Source organism: Harmonia axyridis, chromosome 4 (genome assembly GCF_914767665.1).
Source record: "Harmonia axyridis chromosome 4, icHarAxyr1.1, whole genome shotgun sequence".
Lineage (NCBI taxonomy): Eukaryota > Metazoa > Arthropoda > Insecta > Coleoptera > Coccinellidae > Harmonia > Harmonia axyridis.
The window spans coordinates 36,777,457-36,802,542 of NC_059504.1; the positions used below are offsets into that span (position 1 = coordinate 36,777,457).

General features: G+C 32.9%; 2 protein-coding genes across 3 annotated transcripts in view; one reads left to right on the forward strand and one right to left on the reverse strand.

Annotated features, from left to right (window-relative positions):
* LOC123678568 (GTPase-activating protein skywalker) overlaps positions 1-25,086 on the reverse strand; it is an 83,519-nt gene that overhangs the window by 35,889 nt on the left and 22,544 nt on the right. The gene's annotated exons all lie outside the window — the stretch shown is intronic.
* The window catches only part of LOC123678570 (protein unzipped), a 72,665-nt gene that overhangs the window by 5,843 nt on the left and 41,736 nt on the right, over positions 1-25,086 (forward strand). Inside the window, exon 2 of one of the 2 annotated variants that reach the window (XM_045615680.1) lies at positions 22,169-22,232. The exons of the other annotated variant lie outside the window; for it this stretch is intronic. The gene's annotated coding sequence lies outside the window, so the exon portion shown is untranslated. The remainder of the gene's footprint in view (positions 1-22,168; positions 22,233-25,086) is intronic. 2 annotated transcript variants of the gene reach the window in all.

Genomic DNA, 25,086 nt, shown 5'->3' on the forward strand with positions numbered 1-25,086 from the left:
ATAGTGCTGTAATGAACTCATTACAGCATTGTTTTCAGTTAAATTTTTCCAATCCTGTCAAAATTCAACACCCATCAATTACCAATATGATATAATTTGGATGAAGTGAAATGATTTGCAACATTATTTGCAATTTCTCTAAATTCTGTTGGTGTTAAATCGATTTCGGCAGAAATAATTCACGAATTTAATGCGTAATTATAAATTATTTCAAAATTCGAAACGTACGATTCTAATACATATTCCGTAATCTGTCAATTTTGGTAACAGTCACACCATCTGCCAAGATACAATGCAAATGTCTCTAGGATGTACCTATAATCTGTGTTTTCATTGAATTTCGACAATATTTCACAAAATTTGACTGAAATAGAGAAAATATCGTCTAATACTCGTTGCAGAAGGCAATTCCAACACTCATTCGAAAACTCGCTCCTTCGTCGCTCGTTTTAGAATTTCGCACTCGTGTTGGAATAGAAGCAAATTCTGCAACTTGTTTTAGAATATACTATTAATTTGCGAATGAAAAGAAATTTACTTTTCGTTTTCCGCATAAAAATTGATGATATGTACTTTGTACAAAGCGCTGATATATTCATAAAATATTCGTGAAAAAAACTAACCACAAAAGAGGTAAAACTATAATTTCGTGAAAGTTGTCGTACAAGGCCTTTACTTATTTGATTCGAAAAAAGAAAGAAGATGAAGTGAATGTACTTCGTACACCGTACAAAGTTTGGTCATCGCAGGAGCGCCAGAGGGGAAATGAATGAGTACCAAAGTTTGACTGATACGCGAAAAACCACGTGGTGGTATTCCCTCTTAAGTTAGGAACTTCAGTTTTGAGGCTTTAAGGGAAAAACCGACAATATAATTATCATTCGAAGCCAAAGCTGAACGCAAGTACTTGGAACAACGAGAAAAATATTACAAACCATTTTGAAAATGAGTTACTTATGGCTTATATTTTTGAATTAGAAACCAAACTAACATAAATGCATCTGTTGATAAGCGAAACTATTTTAAAGTTGAAATGTTCGAAAGTTCAATTAATATAAACTTTCCCTGCTGAATTTCTATCACGTCAATTATTTATCCGACCTTGAACGTACAAAAAAGTAATTGACTCGTGTGGAATCAACATTACACTAACGTGAATAGATTCGACATTTCATAACCTTTGCGGCAAAAATAAAATGAGATTCATTGTGAAAATCACATATACTTATTTAACATATAATTGTATTTATTTACACGATTAGTTTCATTATACATTATACACGACCAGTTTCTTTGATAAATATTTCGAAAAATCCTTCAAATTTTTAATGTGAGGTTTACAATCGCTAAAGCTCCTAACTTTTACATCAGTATTTTCCAAAATTTTTCAAACCTTCTCGCAGATATGAAATGGAATAATTTATTTTTTTTTTCTATTCTTGTAGTGGAAAAATTTTTTTCGAGTAATTTTACAACTGACTACGAAGTTTTAACGAACGAATATAAGAGATTTTCGACATGCATTATTGTTTATTAGCTACTTAGATTATTTTCAGCTCGAAATTCGAAAATTGCATATATTTTGTTGAAAATGTAGACATATTGGAAAGAGCACACAAAAAAGCGATAAAAATTTGCCTTATAATACCTAATATTCGTGACGAATAAATATTTCAGAAGTACTTCCAATGCAAATTTTAGGCGAACATTTTCACTTCAGTTCTTGTGCAGTTTATTATTCCATACATGTTTCTGTACACATAAATATCTTTTTTTTAACGATATATGTATCTGTGAGAAAGGCCACTCACATTTATTATCATTATACGATTCCCAAACTGCCAATAAACAGGTTTTAACTCAACGTTAATTTCTAAACAAGCTTTGAAATTGTCCATCTGATATGTGAGAAAGAAATGTAAAAACTGGACACCTTGGAATGGTTTCTATTCTATATTGACAGTATTCGAATAGTGTCCTGAAGCCGAAGGCAAGATGATGTAATACGGCTGTAAGATTTATTTCATAGCAGGAAAAGAAAATGATCTAGTCTCGAGTCCATGTTTGGAGTTTTTTTTCGGCTGGATTGATTTATGGATGGTTTATTCGCTGGAAATATGTGTTAATACAAGTATTAACGGTGGTAATGACGAAAAGAAGTGAAAGAAAATTGTTAATAATACACTGGCGAGTAGAAAAATTACTGATCACAACTGTTCAAATACCTTTATTACTTAAAATTTTTGTGAGAATCGTGAAATTTCTGAAATAGTAGGAAGAAGAGAATTGCCCAACAAAAATGAAACTTTTTTTTCGATTAGTGTAAAAATAATAAGTTTTTTTTTTAAAAAACTTCGAAATTGACAAAATTATCGTAACTGTGAAAATGTTTGTATCAGTATGACATGTGACCTCCCCTAGCTCCGAGCCTAGCTCTGATTCACAGGGGAACAGCTGTTTTAGTGTTGAGGTTTTTTGAGCTGATTCTATATCAATTTGATGTCCTGCATTCGAATAACGTAGATATTAATTAATTAATTAATATATAATAATTTTAGAACTCTCATAGATGAATATACTGAATGAAACCCACATTGGTAGATAAGTTTATGTATCTAGAAAAGTAGAGCTGATAGAGAAAAACGGATTGCATGTACAGATTAAGCGTCCCAAATTCAGTTAAAATCAGCTCTTAAATCCCAGGCACCAAAAAAAGCCCATATTTCTACAATTTTCGCATATTTAATTGATATAAAAACATTATTTTACTGGAAAAAACAGTGTAAAACATTAGTGACCTTTTGCTTTTGTTCGCCAGTGTATTATGCAATGCATTCACCTAATCAAATTTGAAATTCGTTCTCCCCTTTTCACTACGTTTATGTTTGAAGTGCATATTTAACTCTCCTCGCATTAGCTCCTATTAGTAGTCAATTCAGAACGAAAACCCAATTTCGTCCAAAATGCGTCATCCGTGAACTAGGTACATCGAATTTCCCAGAACAAGGTTACACTGAAATCTGATCATGCGTTTAAATACAATAGCGGCCTAAAACGGAAACCCTCCTACGTCCTATCTGCGATTCTATGTCATATTTCTTCGGGAAGAAGCATTCTATGTTCCGAGAACACTGATTCATCGAATCTCCGGCGTCAAGTAACATAGAGGTGAAAGAACGAAGAACAATTACTCTTAATTGGACGAGTCAAAAACGAAAAAGGCAACGTCTTGGTCGAGTCATCGAAGTTCAAGATCACGGAGAATGCCTGTTGGTTGTTTTAACTCTCTTAGCACGAAGTCTTGTGACATGCTGGCCTGATCAGATGTACGGGCAGATATGCTCTGAATATTCATGTAATTGCCTGATGGTTTGCTTTAATATTCATATGGAATAAATGAATTGATGTTGGTCTCTTATTTTTAATGGAAAAAACTTTTGAATTGTTCGTGAACATTTTTCAATTAAGTTCGTTGAGTTCTATAGCTACTAATTTAGTGGTATTGAAATTGTTGATGTTAATCCGATTGATGGATTTTTTGCAAATTCATAACCTTTTTTTCCAACAACTGTTTTATACAATTTTCATTTTGCATGAATTTGTACAAGTAGTATGATGTCCATTATTCATTAGCCAATGGTGACAATCCATATTGCTTCGACAACATAAAGTTTATTCTACTCTATAACAAGTACAGGATTTCCCAATAAGATGTTTCATTTTACATAAAAAAAAACAGTATATTTTAAGCGAAATCAATGGATTTCATTGTAAAGATGAATGTATGCCATTAACGATGGAAAACGGTATCAGCCAAATGGCTGTCACGGCTACGGTTGCAGCACCCTATCCTCATGAGATTTTGCATGACCAATTTGCACATTTGCGGCTGTATGTTCTCGATAACTTCACGAATTCTATATTTGTGGTCAAATGATCTCGGTGGTCAATTGTGATTAACTCTTCAATAAATAACACGGCCAGGAAACTTTTTCGCAAAATAGCAATTGTTTCGATGCTTGTTTGGCACCTAGCGCCGTCTTATTGAAAATAAACGTCGTCCATATCAATATCTTCCAATTTCGGCCATAAAAAATTTCATCAACAGTAACAGTTGCACCAGCCTCATTTTCGAATAATTAAGGTCCAATCACACTACCAGCTCAAAAACCGCACCAAATATTGACACATTGAGGATGGAGATGCTTTTCAACAATTATTCTTGGATTTTCCAAGCCCCAAATGCGACAATTCTGCTTTTTAACGTAGCCTCCGGAATGAAAATGGGCCTCATCACATCCCTGGAAGATGATTTCTTGTAAGTAATATCATAAGGGCCTCTAATTTTTCTGAAAAAAACACGTTGCTCAACAAAATTCATGAGTACTGGTGGCTACAAAAATCCGAGTCGAAGACGAATGCTTTTTGTTTAAAAAATATTACCTTGTGTGTTTTCGATTTTTTTCACAGGAAAAATTGAATGCCCCAATGGTATTTGACAAGATTATTTCATGATTTCATGAGACCATAATTTCTTGTTTTTAAAGATATTGTATTAGGTATTTCATGGCAATAGCTGTCAAGTTTTGCCGCAGGTAAACTCAAAAAAACTGCTGACAGGTACTCTCTTACAGTTTTCCCATCTAAAAACCATTTTTAATTCAAAATTGAGCGTTTATAATTGCTGGAAATCAGGAGGAGGTAAATAGTTGTTAGTGATTGACCGGCTTGAGATCTTGTGTTAACTGAACTTTTGAAGCTTTAAGAGGGATTACTACCACGTGGTTTCCAGCGTATCAGTCAAACTTTGGTAACCATTCATTTCCCGTTTGGAGATCCTGCCATGACTAGATTTTGTACGTAGTTGTATGTACATTCATTTCTTTTATTCTCTTTTAAAGCAAATGAGTATGGGCAGCACTGTACTCTCGATTATTTTTTTCACGAAATTATGGTTTTACCTCTTTTGTAATGTTTTTTGTAAATAATTCACAAATATATCGGTGCTATCTATATTGTCCATATCATCCATTCTTTTGAAAAACGAGAAGTTACCAATTTTTTTCTTTTTTTTTTTTCATTCGACAAACAAAAATATTTACTTTCTATTTTGTAGATTACATATTGTTGAAGGAACTTATGTGAAAACCCCATAAAAATCGGTGATTTGTGAGAAGAAATATCTCTTATTTCGTTTTGAACTAAACAGCCACTTGGTGGTGTTCCCTCTTAAGAGCTAAGTCTTTATGCAAAATACAGTATAATGTCGTTTGTAGAATGCCTATTTCTCAAGATCGACTACGAATCGAAAAACCTAGGTTTTCGTCAACACTCCCGGCTACAACAGCAATATTCATAGTTGTTATATAGCGACGTACAAGGTTTCGGTTCTTCACATCACTAATTTGTCCCAAACTCCCAACAGCTCAGACTTTTCCACTATGTGTTTAATTATTGCCAGCCGAAAAGGTGCTTCACGATGATTCAAAAGTGCTTCAGTTGAGTCAGTTGAGTGTGACTGCAAAATTTTCATCATTTTTATGGGGAATTTCAGTGCGTTGTTGTCGTTGAAGCGTGTATAGTTTTATTTTTAGTAATGGTGTAGTTTGACCTGTCAAGTGCCAAAAGATGACAGCTTAAAAAGTGATAGCTGCCCAGATTGCGGGTTATTTTGAATGAATCCTCTTATTGGAAACCCCTATATATGAATATTTACTTGCAAAGTCACAACTACGTAGGATCTGTTGCAATGGAATTATTGAGTGTTTTGTTTTCAATATTTCGCTCAATTTTTTTATGACAAGGCTTTTCACGAAGCTATGGTTTCTATGGTTTGGATGACGTGTTAGCATGAAATTTTGCACAGAGCTTGAAAATGACAATTTATATCAACACATAATCTCAACACTATGAGTTCTGTAGTCACGTAAATATTGGGAAAATTCTCTTTCGATACTCTTCTTCATTTTTCTATGGTCTTGATTACGCGATCAACATGAAATTTTGTTCGAGGTTTCAAATTGGCATTCTACATCTAAATGCAAATATTCATATCAATCGAACCTGCTGTTTTGAAATTAACAGGAACGGAAAATTGCGAACGGCGATATTTATGGAACCCCTAGTTTCGAATTGCGGCATTCGAAATCCGAACTCACTTTGAAAATCTCAAATTTTTAGCACTTTACGTTTAGGAATTATAATGTTTACGGACGGACAGAATCGAATTGGAGGACGGATTCGTCATCAGCTTGTAGAACTTCATCGTTTGAGCCTCATAATTCTAAAAATATGTACATCCATTGTGACGAAATGATAAAGCAATAGGTTCAGAGAACAAGCGCTCCAAGACAACAAACATCGGGATATTGGTTTGAATCGCCAATCAGGACACCGTTTAATTTGTAGTCACTTCGACGAACGCATATTAATATTTCAACAATTATGACCAATTTGACCGACAGCTTCATGTTTACAAGACAATTTGAGAGTTGTGGTCATGATTACGTTAAGTTGTATAGTGTTTATTACGTGTGGCCCACATTTTGGCATTATTTCATTGCTAAATTTAGCTAATTCGATAAGACCTTGGCTCTAAATGAAAGCAGTGACAAAGAATTTATCACCAACCAAGGAGATGAAGAGAAGAATGGAAATATGTTGGACTGACCTTGGTCGGATATTCAAATTTTTGATGTTGACTTTTTGAGGTGAATAGTGGAACGATAAACTGCGAAGGTTTTAAAAGTGATAACAAGTATTTCACAAGTGGAAATTTTGGGACTTTTATTTAGTAATATTTTTTTCAACTTTACACTTAAATGAATAATGAGTCTTCAACAAATTATATGTGAAAATAATAATGACATTCTGAAATTTGGATATGATATTTTCTGAATAATTTCAACTGCAAAGTCTCATATAGGTAATAGTAAATTTTGTTATATTTCCACCAATATGGTATTAATAATTCTCTGAAATAATCTCAGCAATTCATTATTCGATCTCAATCAAAATATCCATCAAGATTTAAAGTGAAATTTTATTTTGGCCTGTAACAATTTGAAGATTTGTTTCATATATCTATGTATGACTATTCTCCATAAAATTGTTCTCATCAATCTTCTATTACGAAATGCTGTATTTTCGATATGCCCTGAAGATACTGACATAATTTTCTGGATAAAATTGAAAAAAATTATGAATGTAAATATTTACATTAAAAAATCAGCATGCATTAACGAAATTTTCTTTGAAATTATCCGAAATCGTAAATATTATTATCAGTGAGACTTGACCTAATGACCAGACAGAGAATGCATTATTCGCTCAATATTCATTAAGGATGAAAACAGAAATTATCTATCTATTCAAAATGTATAAGAAAATATTGCAGATTTTCTACGCTTTTTAAAGCTCGTTCCTGTACAGATTATCTCTATTATTTTCTCCCTGTGTCTGTAATTTTCGAATTGAAATTATATTCTTTCCGCCCGTAAAAGTACACGACAAATTTCGAACGGAAAAGGATCTAGAAATTTAAAATTTTCAGGGTAGGTTCTGATCTCGAATACGGTTCGGTACTTAGCAAAATCCGATTAGGATTTCTTCAAATGTAACCTTAATAAATTAATTTCAAAACTGGTTTTGATCGATATGAAAATTTGCATTTGGATAAAGAATGACAATTTGAAGCTTCTTGCCAAATTTCATGTTGATCGCTCAGTCAGAACCATAGAAGATTAAAGAAGAATATCGAAAGATTTTTTCATAATGAAAAAATAAATAATGAAAAAATCATGAAAAATCATAAAAACCCAAGAAGAATATTGGAATACTGAATATTTTCGTGATCACAAATCCGATAGGGTTATATTCCTTATATAGAATAACTAGAATAACTGACAATCCATCAACATTTTTCTTTCAGTTATAAATCCTCAAATGATTTTATCGAAGGAAATTATTTTTGTAATGAAGTCTATCATTAATATGATCAATCTCCTCCCAAAACAAAGTTCTATCCAAATCTTCCAGTTTCTTCATTATGATTATTATATTCCATAAAAATAGGTACCTATCAGAAATGAAAAGAATCCCACTCTTAAAGTAAGTTGAACGCTCACTAAAGAATATTTTGAAAAATAAAAATATTCCTCATATTTTCCCGTCCATATTACGCCGTTCTCGAGTAATTTGATCTCAGAAAAAATCATCTGTGAAATACAATAAATTGGGTACTTTGGCTGAATGCAACTCTGTTAAAAAATCCAAAGAAATGAATGTAAGCTATTGAATGAAAGCACTATAGCCAACTTAGATTGAAAAAGTAATTTGAATAAGCTCACCTCAACTTCTACAATTTGATCACATATTACTCAGCTTGGGCACCTAACTGATCATTTGAAGATACTTTATTAAAGTTAGAATTCTGTTCTGAAGAATTCAGATCACACTCGAAACTCATAATAATAATAATAATAATAATAATAAATGAGTTTATTCGAATATTCAATACAATAAGTACAATTTCAAATTAAACTCAGAAAAAATAAACTGTGAGTTATCTCTAGAATAACTGTTTACAGCTATTAATAAAAATATGATTCTAACGACAGCAAAAAAAATAAAATACAGTTCTTTCCAACATTATTCCACAATCAAATTCATCTACATGGTCTCATTTGGGGATTTTCTTTGTCATAATCGGGAATTTTATTCATAATCGGGATTTTTTTTCTTTCATGATCGGGAATTTGACTCATCCTGTGAATTTTATTTCATCTTTTAAAAATACCACCAAATCAACCTATTAAGAGTTGATTAGGTTGTGTATAAATGTTCTATTTTCTCTAATTAACCAATTTTTAATTTTTTCTTGAACTTTTTCAAATTTCTTATTTCTCTTATATTTGTTGGTATTTTTGTGTACAGTCTTGAGGCTATGTATGTACAGCATCGTTGTCCTATTTTTTTTTCCGCTCTTGGTCTTTCATAATTGTCCCTTTCTGTTCTAGTTGAATATTTATGTTCTTTCAGTGCAAGAGGTATTTTTCTCTGGTAAATGTTTGCTGCTATTTTACTAGCATAAATCTGTCTCACATCTAGTACTTCGGATATTTTGTAGATCTCTTTACTAGAAAAAGTGTATTTTTTTCCATACATAATTTTCAGGATGCACTTCTGAATAACATCTAGGCCTTTTTTATGACAATCCAACACACCACCCCATCCAACAATGCCATATGAGAGTTGCGATTGTACCAATGCGTCGTAAATTATTTGAAGATGTTTCACAGATTTCATGTTTTTTCTTATTAATCGCAATCTATAGGCAATACCTCTCAGTTTTTTAATCAGATAAGATGTATGTTCATCCCATTTTAAATGTTGGTCTATGAAAACACCAAGATATTTTGTTGAACATGTCTTTGGAATATTCAACTGGTCGTCCACTCGAAGTATCCCCAATTCTGGAAGTCCAGTTTTATTGGATGAGAAAGTCAAGTATTTAGTTTTTTGTTGATTCAAGGTGAGTTTATTCAATTGAAACCATTTTTTTTTTATTTTCAAATCTTGTATAACCTTTTGTTTTAGGTCTTGCACAAAATAATCTCGTTCAGTCAAAGACTCGCCCTGTATATAGAATAATCATTTCAATCTCCGTGCAGAATTTTTTATAATTACTCAATATTTTCTTGATCGCAGAACCAATAAAGTTGACATTTCCAGTGTGCATATCAATTAACAATTGCTTCGTGCAAAATTTAAAAACGACCACATCATCAGACTTATAGAAAATTCAAGTAAAAATGTTGTAAAATAAATACCAGATTTCACGTCAATGATTTCCTATCATTATAATTTCTAGGTTTTTCTCACCATTCATATTCATCGACTTATTTCTTGGAAAATAAATACAAGAAATGCGGAATCAAACTGAAATTAACAATTTTAATTAAAGGGAATTTAATCATTGTGGTTTAAATTACCATCATAATATTGCATAGATATTCTATACATGTTATTTTGTTGTAGGAAATGGAATGTTTTTTGAATAATATTCAATCTGATTTGAGTGTTTCTGAAATGAATGGGAAAATTATTATTCTAAATTTAGGAAGATGCGATATTGTAACAGTCAATGTAAATATGTTATACTTATAAGGATCATATCCCTTATTAATATTTACATATGTTGAATCAATAATTATTAATTTCGAAATCCTAATAGAATTGTCAATTCATTCATTTCCGAGAAGTGTTCGGGTTGTTACTTATTGCATTTAGTTGCATAATTTTGTTGGTAGCAGCTCTTAGATCAGGTTCTCCAAATGGTAGGATCAATGTAATGTACCACTTAAATTTTGAAACAAATTTCATGCGAACAGACTCATTTTTCAATAGATTTTTGGATTCTACATATTTCATGACATAAACTGCAATCATTTCATAGTGGTTGAAAATCTATCCTTGAACGATTACATAAAGTTCATTATTGGATATGACAAACCAGAAATAAATACCTACTTGAATACCATAGAGTAATAAACATAGAAAGAGGGAGTATACACAATTTTCACATGTCCCCAACATGTTTAGATTACGTTTTCGGATTGTGATATATTTTCGAATCCACAATTTAACTATATGTGAATGTATATTATATCGAATGAAATATATTTATTTCAGTGATTCTCAATTAAATATGCAGATTTGAATATTTGGAATCCGATATTTTTCCCAATTGTCGAATTAATAGTATGCAGAATATTTATCATTTTCTGCATCTACCTGCTGAAATCCAAGGTTTTGCTCTCTTAATGTCATCCGTTTTTTCACGTCGTTTGGCGCGCTTGTTTTCGGAATTTCTGATATATTTAGGTATTTATTTCAATATATTTTGAGTTGATATGAAACTTTGATTCACTATGGAACATAAGAAGTGCGTTATTTGTGGAGAATCTCGCGAATTGAGTGAAATGTCTTATCACTGATATGCTTTAATTTCCGCGCGCTTCATGTCACATTTGATAGTTCATGTCGGGGAAAAAATTTTGCTTACTGAAAATGACATATGCTCCCTCTATCTATGTTTATTAGTTGACTACTTTAGTCTTATGGATTGATTGAGAATCTATTATTGAGCTATTCTGGCATAAATTCTAATATGAACGCGAATGATACGTCTTGACAATGGCATTTGTTGGAAAAACACTTTATTACTCAGAGAACAATTTCACGAATCATTTGAGAAGTCGTTTCAAGTTAAGAACCGCTTGCAACGTGGTAGATTATGAACATAAAATCCAAAGTAATAATCAAAACAACAATTAAGCCATTGTTCCGACATTTTTCAAAGTATTACCGAACCCACTATCTCCTTTTTTGCGTACCCGATTCGTTAGCTTTGTTTACCATTACATGGCTACCTTTCCATTAATGGAATATTCCATAAGAGTTCATGATCCAACCCATAAACTTTATTGGAAATATTTTATGTTAGCGTGGTTTTGTTTTGAAAATATAAAAGTTGATATGTAAGTGCTCTTTATTCGCATTGAGGTTTCATTTTTTCTCTCATAAAACTTTTATTTGGTAGGAATAATAAGGTGAACTTGCCTTCGAAGATTACACACCATGAATACTATGTTTACAGTTTACTACTGCCACAACTTTCATTCAAAATATCGATCACGATCAAAATTTTGTTTCAATATAATGTTTGGACCTTGAATTATATGTGGGGTATAACAATATTTAAATATCCTACACATGATCTCTTACAGGACTCGATCTTTGTGAGGTAATTTTCGATGACTCGCCGGCACATTTCGGGCAATATCTCACATACAGGGTGATTCACCGGGATGGCCTATTATCCGTTTATGGAAATCTTATCATAATTTTGAGCTGAAAATTCGCATATTGGGGTTTGGGAAAATGATCTTTCTCCCTAAAATATTTTCAGATCTCTACAACTTCCGGTTATAACGGAAATTGACTACTATACTTCCTTATTTCAAATGACACACCCAGTATATTATTGGATCATTAGTGTGTTTGCTTAAGTAACCCCCACTGTTTTTGTACGTAGAATCGACTGAAATAATAAAAAATATAGGTTCTAATTTGAAAATCTTGAATTTTAATGAATGAATTTGAGTTGTCCAAGTTCATGATCTTCTTATAAACACCCTGTACATTTTTGGTACAAACCGCAAACCGTCTTATAATAAAACGTTCTTTCAGAATCGAAAAGGAAAAAAAAAATTTCGAAAAAATTTTTTCTGCCGAAATATTCAAGAAAATGTAGGTCCTCATCGCCACCATTTTATTCATAAGAATCTCATTAACTCATGAACCGTTGAGTTTTTACCCAAGCTATGGCATATGGCCGAAATTGTCAAAAAAGTTATATAATGATGCAATAATATACTGGGTGTGCCATTTGAAATACGGAAGTAGTAGTCTGTTTCCGGTATAACTGGAAGTTCTAGAGATTTGAAAACATTTTAGGGAGAAAGATCATTGTCTCAAACCCAAATATGCAAATTTTCAGCTCAAAATTATGATCAGTTTTCCATTAATGTCTAATAGGACACCCCAGTGAATCACCCTGTATAACTTGTAGGATGTTGGTTTTCAGATAGTCAATACGATCCTTCGTGTTGGATATATCCCCCTTATATATCTTCCCTTGGGTACGCCATTGAAAATGGGTCGTGTGAAAAATCGGTAATCATTTGGCTATAGTGATGAAAATTAAAGGTTTGAGTGACACCTTCCTCATTTTCAAAGAAGTATGGACCAAACACCCCACAAGACCAAGTTGTACACCATACAGTTACTTTTTGTGGTTGTTAATGTCTCTCATATGAGGATTTTCACTGCCTCATATGAGACAATTATGCTTACTTACATAGCCACCGAATGAAAAACGTGCTACGTCGCTGAAGAAATTCAATGCGAAAAATCGTCATCCAAAAATTTTTATTCAAGCACCCAATCGGCATATATTATAATATGTTTTATGCATTCCATGATCAGCTGGCTTGTAAATTCAGATGCAACAGATGCCATAGTTTGCCATAAGAGAGGCCCAAATGTTCTGCGCACCGAGGAATTGGGATCTTCTTCAACTCTTTCACTTACAGCAGCAAATTTTTCAGACGAGCGTGATTTCGTGGCTTTAAGACTTCATTGACAGATCCAGCATTTTTAAATTATTCCACTATTTCACCAATTCCATGCCGAGATGGACGATTATGACCACCATAATCTGGCCGTTATGTACGAAACTTACCTACATTATTTCTGTAGTGAGTTTTTACAATTTACACATCGAGTTCAAGTCAAGAAATGTATAGTAAATGTAAAGTAAAAAATGAATCAAATTCTAAAATAATCCACATTTTACACTATGATTTATGATTCCTACTTTCAATGCAAAAATATAGATTAATCGATGAGAAAAAAATTATTAATGAATATCCAGTGGTGGGATTCGAACCCGGACTCATTAGTTTCGATTCACGAATGAAATTAATCTAAAAAATCCTCCTGAAGGTGCTAGGACTTTGAAAAATATAATAATCCGTTTCATAGTAGCAATAAATATTTTGAATTTCATAGGTTTTCGTGGAATGATGTTTTTCATTTTGTTTTCTTGATTTTTCATTCAAAGATCGTACAACAAAAGCCAATCAAATACTTGATCTGTTATTGAATGATTCCAGTGGCGACGCTAGAAGGGGGCCAGGGGGCCCCGGGAACCCCCCAGAATTCTGCTGGCTTCCCCTAAAATTTGACATATTAAGGCTAAAAGATTAGAAGAACTATAATTTCGCTTTACTCTGGCCCCCCCAAAAAAAATCCGGCCCCCTCTTGGCCAAACCTTGTTTTTGAAAGCTGGCGTCGCCATTGAATGATTCATTGGAAAAATAAACAAAAGCCATAATCTCAATTTTCAGATTTCATAATGTTCAATTCTTCAGAAATGTCTAAATTTTACTAAATTGTACATCCTGAATAAAATACGTCTGAGCAACGCATTATTTTGAACGAGTTTCAAATATATTTAATAGCTTCCGAGAAAAGCTCTGAACGGCGGACATATTTTTTTTCGATTTTTGGGGTCCACACATTCTAAAAAGTAAACTGTTGAAATTTTTTTTTTCTTGATGATAAACCAAAAATTGCATCTCCATTTAATTTTCCACGTGCTTCATAAGTTAGTTTATGCACGAAAATGCAAGCCGCTTAATCATGTATAGACTGCCTTCTCAATACTTCGTATCCATATCGACGGTTTTCAAATATTTGCATATTATCTCTGTTGAATAACCAGGTAGAGAGAGGTCAGAGTGACGGATTTCTTGGAAGCGGATGTTTAAACAAGTTTATTTTCGAAGAAATCCTATCACTTTCACACTCATTATCAAAATTAATATTCATTAGAAGCTTTTAGGTAGTCGAAGTGATTATTGCCATGAAGATATTTTTGATGATGAGAAATTATAACTGAAAAAAGACCTCAACTCAATTTATAATCGACATATGGCAGGAGAAATGAAACAGCTCACTTCTTTAAATATACGTTATCGTCGATTACATTTTCTGGAATATTGGTAGAGAATATGAGCGCCACTAAATTCATCATGTCTGAATGGAGTTATCTTGCTTGCTGGCAAGTAGCAAGTATGTACTTCATTACGGTTAAAACATTACATATTTAAGGACCAGTAGTACTTTCTGACAATAAATTAGCCAAATATAAACGATGCTTTAGATCCAGTTTTATGGTTCAAAATTGTGAAAGGATTAAAGATCGCCCAGTGCGATTATTCCTCTAAACCGATTTACCTTTACTGAGTTCGTGTTTCAAAGCAACCTACCTTGATATTGTAGATTTATTCGCATTATTATGCCAATGAAATCTATATTTTATGAAGTGATATACACTATCTGTAAGTAACTGAATAAAATTGCGTGATCATACCATACTATACAGGGCAAGTCTTTGACTTGTACATATATTTCAACTGGAGATTCCTGAATTCAAAAGAAACACATTTTCCACTACCATTATTGAAAATCAATAAAAAAAATTAAGTTATATCTCGCAAATGGAATGGAATCGAAGGAAATGATATTTAGAATATAGTTTTTTGTTGATGTGATGAATCTTTTCCGAACATAAAATTTCATCAAAGTCTGGTCAACTACAGAATGACCGCTAAAATAAATGAGAAAAAAAAGCTAATCGGAAAAAATAGTAGAGGAAAAAATATTTCTTTCGGCCTCAGGAATGTTCGGTTGAAATATATGCACAAGTCAAAGACTAACCCTGAATTTTCTTTATGGAGCAAAATAGAAAGAATGTTTTATTTACGTTTCCCTCAAAATTATATCAGTAATGAATTGGAGAAGTTTACCCACTAAAGTATACGTAGGTCATTAATTCTGGGAATTTATAGGAAAGGATGAAATTAATGTTTTGGCAAGTTTCTAGATGATCTTCATAAATTGTGGCTTATACTATTGGGGTTCTAGTATTTTCATGCAAATGGTATCAAAATTTACCTTCCAATTAAAGGCCATTCTGAATTATATCACTGCATTAACGGATTATAATTTTCACCGTATAGCATGAAATCTGATAGTTTACTATGCTAATGGAAGAGATACTCATAAAACTCATAAAATGAGAAATAATTCTACCATCAAACAGTTACTATAGAATGGGTATATGTCTGCAAGTTTCTGTAAATAATCTGATATGCACTTGATTCGGATTTGATTTTTTGTTAGAGTATTGACAGGGGGCTGAAGTAGGATCATTCATTTGTTTTTAACTTCCTTTTTGCCTACGGAAGGTGGTGTACTATACTTATATGTGTTATTCTTATAATTTTCAATTTGGCAAATAAATGATTATTATTATTATTATTATTAATTTATTATGCGATGGATTAGCCTTGAACTATATTCTTTTAGCCTCTGTTTGCCGTCCTTAGGTCACAATTTTTTTGTAATCGACAATTTTTCAGTTTTGTAAAGGTTCTATTTGTTTTTCTTGGACATTTTCCTAATAATATTATTCGGTAATGAACTTGTAATCTTTGTTATGAAGACTTTATGTTTTCTATGAAGTCGATATTGAACATTAAAGCCGAAATAACTGTATCCTTGTCCACATTTTGGTTCTAGAGTTTTATACGACAAGAGTGTTGCTTTCAAGTAGAAGAATAAAAAAGCATTTGACACTATAGTTATTATTTAGAGAAATCTCACAAATATCGAATCAAAATAATATAGATAATAACTTCATAACAAATATAACTTAAAAAGTGCCAAAACATGAAGTGAAACATTTACCATCATTAAAAATTAAAAATTAATTCAGTTCAAAATGTCTTTTGGAATGGACCCCTTTTTATGTTATATACAGGCGAGTATACAGGGTTTTCCTACATTGGAAGTACGAACGAAAATGAGCTATTCTCCGGATAATTTCAAGAAAAAAACGTCCTATAAGCATGCAAACGTTTTGTTTTCGAGATACAGGGTGTTAAATTTTGATTTTTTTTTTCGAATTTTTTCTCATAGCACCTTCCCTTCACAAAAGATGTATTAATTAAATTTGGCACATATATTCAAATTTGAAGTGTTCATCATGTGATGCTTATTCTGAATGTAAATCTACAGGGTGATATTTTAGTAGGGATTCACAGCTTGCTTTGATAATCAAGCAAAAGCTACTTGACTTGGGCTTGACTTGAAATCAGTTCAAGTTCAAGTCAATTAGTATTTATTTATCAAGTACTTGACTTGACATTGAAAAACTACTACTCGAACTTAAGTTGATTTCAAGTCAAGTCAATCCGTGAAGCCCCAATATTTTAGTGCCTGCTTCTTTCCTCCAGAATTTTTTTGGTTTGGTTTTTGATTTTTTTGGTGAAGACTTGCAGTTCAGGGAATTTTGATCCAGTACTACACTTTTTGGTTTCTTGTAGTTTTGTCGTATCCGATATAGATTTCGAAAAAAAAAATTAAACAATTCTCTAGTAATTCTCAGGAAAATCCAAATTACTAGTAAGATACAGTTAACCGTGACGAATAATTTAATTATAAGATTTGGTTCTTATTTACCCAATCTGTAGCGAAGATCAGTAAAGATTCGATAAACTGGTATAATCATCACAAAAAAGTAATACTACAAAAACGTCAAGTCTTAATATTCAAGCTACTTGACTTAATATTTAAGGTACTTGACTTGGGCTTCTCTTGAAATAAACTCAAATTGAAGTCAAGTTACAGTATTTCAATGTCAAGTCAATTACTTGATAAATAAATACTTGACATTGGAAAACTACTACTAGATTTGAACTTGAGTTGATATTTCAAGTCAAGTAGCTTGAATATCAAGTCAAGTGGCTTGAATATCAAGTCAAACCGTGAAACAGCAAAGCGTTTGCGGGCCCATGTTTGTAGGACTTTTTTTTAAAATCATTCAGAGGAATCTCTCATTTTCCTTTAACCTCCAATTTAGGAACACCCTGTATAATTGAATGAATCAAAATCACCCATAACATCAGAAACTTAAGTCCGCATTTCATTAAGGTTATCTTCTATTTCGATCCAATTGATTTTATGATGTTATGCATTTCCTTCCATTAAAATGTTTCGACGCAATTACTGCAAACGTACAATATGGTCGAATAACCTTGGACTTTCAGACAAAACAAGAATCTTCGTCCGTTTCACAAAGCATCACAACTCCTCTGACCGATATGTACTAATCTAGAAGCCAGCGAAGCAAATTGTTCCAAATTCCTCTCACGTACTTCTTCCATTCCACATTTCGTAACAACGAAGTTCACTGTACATCTCGAAATTGTTTTTACGGTTTTTCAACTTCCCGTTCCTCTTGACCGAAGAAGAAGAAAGAAGTGGTTTTGTCGTAAACTCCGAATATGGTGATACAACATTTGTCGTCACTGTGCAGTTGAAAATGTGATCTTATACTCTGGTACAATGGACTCGATGACCCAGTTATATTATTGGTTAGCATCATTTGTCTTCGAACTGGTTCTGATTCAAACATAATTTTTCTAATTTTCCATTGCTCAAAGCGCATGTTCGCACTTTGTCTGGATCCACAATGAATTACTGTTAATTGGATTGACGCACATACTGTTCATGTTATATCTGAGCTCGTTGCTCAATCCTTAGACCTACTATACACTAGACAAAATGTGATGAGACTATCATATTTTTATGCGGTCATTTCCAAACAGATCAGTTCATCATTTCATCAGAATGAAAAAAAATACGAATATATTTTAAGAGAAATCAATGGATGTTTATTTCATTGTTATTTCAGAGTAATAAATATAGTAAACATAGATAGAGGGAACATATTTCATATTCAGAAAGCAAATTTTGTCCCCAATATGAACTATCAAATTTGACATGAAGCGCGCGGAAATGAAAACTAATCAGTGATACGATATTTCACTCAATTCGCGAGTTTCTTCACAAAGATTGCACTTCTTATGACCAATAGTGAATCAACGTTTCATATTAACTCAAAGTATATTGAAATAAATACCTGAATATATCAGAAATTCAGAAAACAAACTTCAAGCGCGACTAACGACGTGAAACAACCGATGAGAGCAAAAGTTGCCAAACCTTGGATTTCAGCAGGTAGGTACAAAAAATAATTATTATTCTGTTTATTATAAATTCGACAATTAGGAAGAATATCCGATTACAAATTTTCAAATTTGCATATTAAATTGGAAATTATTCAAATAAATATACATTCATAACGATATAATAAAATTGTGGATTTGAAGATATATCACAATCCGACAACGGCTACGGTTGCAGCACTATACCCTTTTCATGAAATTTTCTTTGGTCAACTTGCACAGGAAACTTCTCTTAAAATTGCTTCAATGCTTATGTGGCACGTAGCGCCGTCTTGTTGAAAATAAACGTCGTACTCATCAATATCTTCCTATTCCAGCCATGAAAACTTACATCGAAATTGAATGAGCTGCGTTAAATTAAAAAAAAAATTAACCTTTGTTAATTCTGTTCAGTATAGGTATTCAAGTTGATTTGCAATAACTTATATGAAGTTACAAGATGGACTCTCAATGTCAACTTACTTGACAGGTCTGTTCTCTTTGTTTTTTGCCAATGTCTTGCATCCACTACAAGCTTGACATTGACGGGACTGAAATAGGAGAAAAGTACTTATTTTCATTGCTTACTAATCCATTTCCACATCTAGCAATCTATAGAAATGCACCTGATTGTTTTTCTACTCGAATAAATATTCATGTTTGTTCACTACACAGTAATGTGAATTTTATAGGTGTTAAATGTTTTTCCTCAAACAAAGTTCAGGATGCTTCATAATTAAATTGAAATATATTTGATTTAATGTGAAATAAATAAATTTTTTCTTCGATTGACAGCAAATATTCATTTTGGGGACACATATCAATCATAAAAGTGAGCAAAGTATTATTTTTCCTGCCTAGGCAGCAAAGTGATTATTTTCAATGCGAATAAAACATCCAACATTTTCTGACAATCAATTTTTTTTGCCACCTTCCTTAATTCTGGAGAAGTGAGAACTTCTAAGTCGCTATCTCTGGCCTTAAAATAAATATATCCGATATTTTTCAAAAAACTGTCAGATATTTCATAAGTTCCATAGCAATCAATCATTCCAACAATTGCGATTTCTATCAAATATCTTTTTAATTTATCACTACAGGAAAAATAAAAGATTGTGGATTCCCACAATCTTTTACAATTTTACAATTCTGTAATAATTTGCGAATACGTTATCGTACAAGCGTCATTATAAACAATCGAAGAAAAAACTATATGTTTAACTTTTCAATCTTGGTTTGGGAACTTTCAGGAAAGGCTGTCGACATATATGTTCAGAAGTTACATGACTTGATACCGAATAACATTAATGTTTGTTTTTTATATTTTCGTCTTTTATGAAATATTTAATTTTTTTTTCTTATTTGTCTTTTGGTGTTTTGCTCGGTGCTTAATATATTATTTTTTAATTATTTTCTCATAGAGTGTGAAATTATTTTATATATTGTTATCATTGTGAACCTCTGGTATTGGATTTATTTTGAAGTTCCTGTTTAGAAATAAATAAACTCGGCAGCAAAGTAGATTGACTACCTCGGCTGGCTCGCTACGCTTAGCTATGAACTCTCAGCCGCGGCAGTCAATTCATGCCTAGTGAAAAAAATGACTATATATAGTGAATTTCAACAATTTCAATGAGTTGTTAAAGCGTTTAGTAATGTCCTATTTTTTACTTGTCAAATGGCAAAAGATGACAGCTTCAAAAATGACAGCTGTCCAGGTAGCGAATTATTTAAAATGAAACCTTTTATAGGAAAACCCTTTATTAGAAGAAAGGTTTGTAAGCAAAAAGATGCACTACAGATGCATGTTTGACGACAAATCAGCGTTTTTGCAGACATCGTTGGGCGATAGAACACAGTCAACTAAAGAGGCCAATGATGTTTTCAATTAGTCAAAGTCATTTTTGTACACTGCTTTTCATTATTAATTGACTTCTTTTGTAGAGGAATAGACTCTCTTATTAGCTATTCATTTTAATTAGTTGTATATTTAATTAATTTCGAATATTCCGAAAAAATCATTTTTTTCGGCAACCGTCCGGGAAGTGCTCACTTCCCGGACGCTTTTTCTCTGAGAAAGTAGCATTTCCCGGCCTAGTCCGGAAAGTACGTACTTCCCGGACTAGGCCGGAAAAGCAACATAGAATCCATAGCAACCGATATAACGGCTGACAGTTCATATGAAATTAGTTGTCAAAAATGTGCATGTTTTTTTATCGCAATCGCAATAAAATATGGAAAGCAGCAGCGATAGTGTTATTTCACATGGTTGCCGAAAAAATATTGTACGCAACACGCCCGAAAATGTTTTTTTTTGGACTCACAGACTTCCAGGACTCGCTTACGCTCGTCCTGGAATTTTGTCTATTCGTCCAAAAAAACCCTATTTTCCGGACTTGTTACGTAAATTACTATTTTCGGCAACCGTCCGGGAAGTGAGCACTTCCCGGAAGCTTATTCTCTGAGAAAGTAGCATTTCCCGGCCTAGTCCGGAAAGTACGTACTTCCCGGACTAGGCCGGAAAAGAATCACGTGGTTCGTGTCATTGTGAATATGAAAATCTTGGTAGGGATATTTTTAATAAATGCAGTTGATCATTACCATAGCAACCGAGATAACGGCTGACAGTTCTTATGAAATTATGAAATTCGCATGTTTTTTGATCGCAATCGCAATAAAATATGGAAAGCAGCAGCGATAATGTTATTCTACACGGTTGCCGAAAAAATATTGTACGCAACACGCCCGAAAATGGTTTTTTTGGACTCACAGACTTCCAGGACTCGCTTACGCTCGTCCTGGAATTTTGTCTATTCGTCCAAAAAAACCCTATTTTCCGGACTTGTTACGTAAATTACTATTTTTCGAAATGATGTGTAGTTTGAATTTCTCATTATTGCGAGTGGAATTATAAATCTGACAAAAGCAGGTACCTAATAAATCTGTGTTCACACATTATTCCTGTTTTCCTTCTCCAATTATTTTGGAGGAGATAGATTCGTCACAATAGAATTGCTAACATTATAATAAGGTTGCACCTAGTGATTATATACGATTCGAATCGACTAGAACTGAAAAACGAAATGATTAAGTTGAAAATGATAATGACGGTTCTCTGGAAATATTTCACATGTGTTTGTGTATCGCTTATTAGGTCCAGTTGGAATACCTACATAATTAGGATCGAGTATATAATTATGAGTGCTAGGTGGATATTATTTGAAAATTGTACAAGGTTCAATTCGAGTATTGAAATAGTAATATACTGCCATTTAGATTTTCTACTTTCACTTTCAGTGAAAGCCGTTGATTTTTTTAAATGGTATTGGTTTGTAGGAATATTGATCTATAATGTTTATTTTTGATCATCGTTTATTGTTAAAAATTGTAACGGATTCAAGTCACCTCTTCCACAACAATAGATCGTTTCAAATGAAATACATATTAATTTTTTCTATTATTTCCAGGTGTATATCTACCAATAAGTGGATATAAGAAAAGGATTAATTCATTACTTCCCTACAAATAGAGGTAAGTGGAAATATTGAAATGACCTATACACAATAATAGTTTCATGATGATCACCTTGAATTCATTTTTTAAGGAGTTGATTGTTTTGTTTTTCATTGGGAATCTCTTGAAAATTGGTTTTTACCTTCAATTGTACTAGATAATAAAGAAAAATATTCATATTCATTGATAAATATTAAATATTTGAACCTACTTTGGATACTCATTTGTTGTAGCAGTCTATATGTGCTTAGTCTGGCTAAAATTCATGAAATGAAAAAAAAAATTGAGCAATGTTTTTGGCACATTCAGCATGATGAAGGTTACACTTCATTTGATACTAGATTCATTATTATTCGAATCGAGGTTGTTGCGGCTCCCGGAAATACGACCACATGGATCTTCTATTCGTATTCCTACCTATTCATACAAACCCAAGAAGGCCGTGGATATTGTTAACAAAACCAACAACATCCTCAGGAACTTTGGCTTTTAGCTCCTGAGTCTCCAGGACTCACTTTCCCATATGAGTGGTTCTTAGGCCAGTCAACCACGGTCATTTACACATCATGTATTCAGCTGCTGTTTTTATCTGCGTTCCACAGAACCTTCAAATCTCATCTGCTGACTTACACATGCGGTACAAAAGATATTTGCATCGACAGTGTCCTGTCGTCAGCAGTCCCACAATTACCCGAAACTCAATTCGTGGAAGCTTCAAGAGCTTCTGGTATAGGTCCGGGAAAGCACCACAAATATCTTTGCCAGAACAAGATCAGAAGTGTTCCTCCAGAGGGCTTTTCTATTGTCCAATCCCCATTGTTTGGCCTCTGCCTTATATTGGTCTATTCCAAATTCACAGAAAGGCTTAGGACCACCAGGTGTTAATCTGGATGAAGCACGTTCATCGGATTTTTCATTTCCTTCAATACCAAAATGCCCCGGTACCCATAGTAGATTTACTTGGTTGCCTCAGGCCATATGCTTTATGGTACTACGACACTCCCATGTCAGCAGCTTTGAGGTTTCTTTTAAGACACTCTTGATCGCACTTATATACAGCTAGTATCTCGGTTTGTAAAATAGAGTAAAATAAGAATATGTCTATAAGAAAATAATGGTTAATGTCAATTTTTAAAAGGAACAAAATATTTTTGTCACACTATAGCGTTATAAGATTCATACTTTATCTGGCATAAGACTCCATAGACAACTTTCATTTTTGACGCTCTACTGAGTTTTGGTACTTCTTCGGTTCTTACTGATAATATTTGGGCGTACTTCTGCCACATAGACAAAATTACCATTTTTATTTTAGCCACAAAAATTTTCAAGGGTGTTTGCAAGCCCACAAACCTTCTATGACCTCGGTCTTATATTACTTTGCTTTATATTTGCACCCACTGGAAAAGCCTGGCCATTCAGTACACTAATTTAGTGTGATCTTTCTATCACATGCATCCTCATTCATTTCATTCCTACATGGTTGTTTTATTCTTCTCAATATCCAATAGTAAAATGTCATAGTTACACAAATGAAACGTTGATTATTTTTAGAAGAGGCAAAATACCAAATTTTGAAAATTCAATTGACCACCGTCAAGAAAAAGTTCTAGACTGTAAATCGACTTTGCGCTCTCAAATGAAATGCTTGCACTCGGATTGTGAAAAATTGATTTCGAATAACTTTTCTAGTAGTCGATCCAAAAAAGTTATTGATCCTGATGTATATTTTCTGCTTCTTGTTGTCCAAACTATTTAACGGTTTAGAACAATCTTCTCGTCCTTCATGTGTATACGCTGACCATGTTCAAAACTTTTTGATATATTCAACCACCATTGAGACAAAGTTTCACACATGTTGAACAGGAGCCACAAAGTTGGGAACCTGCTCTCATATCGCAAGCATTTTATGGTTTCTGGAATATGTGTGGCATCAACTGAACCCTAGCAAAGCTTCGCTTTTGGCATTGATATTCTTCCACCAAAAACGAGTCACGAAGATGCGAGTTTTTGAAGAACAAGTGTTAGAATGACCCTTCTGTACGAGTATTATACATTATTTTCTCCCTTTTGAAATGTATTTTCAATGAGATTAATGAAATATTTCATAAATAGTGATTTTAGTTGAGTGATTTTTGCATTGAAAAATATGGGTTGGCAGAACAGTTTTCTATATAATCAATTATATATAGAAAATAGATCAATTCGTGACAGGAGAGTGCAGAGTAGCAACAAATAACAATAAAATATAACCATGATATATGTGTGAATCTGATATATTCTCGCACGATTTTGTTCTACAAGAGGTGTCACAATGAACGGATTAGCCACAGAATTAGAGAAAAACAATACAAACAATGGAAAATAGCCGATAACCATATTTCATATACATTCAGGTGCCTGATCATTTGAGAATGTAGTGCTAAAGATGAATCAAATACCATTATGAATAACTAAAAAATAATAATTGGTTGATTGATCATTCGTCATAATTGCGCGCAAAATGATTCGAACTCATTGAGAGCGCAATCATTCTAATTAGCCTACATCATGAAAGATAAGTCTCTATTCCTGAATAACAGTTCTTCGAGAATTTTATTTGCTATTTCCGTTGAAAATTGGAGATTAGGAATTAGTAACGTTTCTGCCTTGAAATTACGGTTGGGTGAGCATGTAATTTCTGTTATAGTTGGTGCCAGGCTATACGAGGAAGTGGGAATCTTGAGAAAAAGACATTTGTTCAGCGGCAACTCTCAAAAGATGAAGAGCTTATTTTCCAGTTATCTGTTAAAGAAAAACGCTAAAAAATTTACACAATTCATTTGAGCTTTTCTCGCAGAAACACCCAATATATGAAAAATAGTTTTGAAAA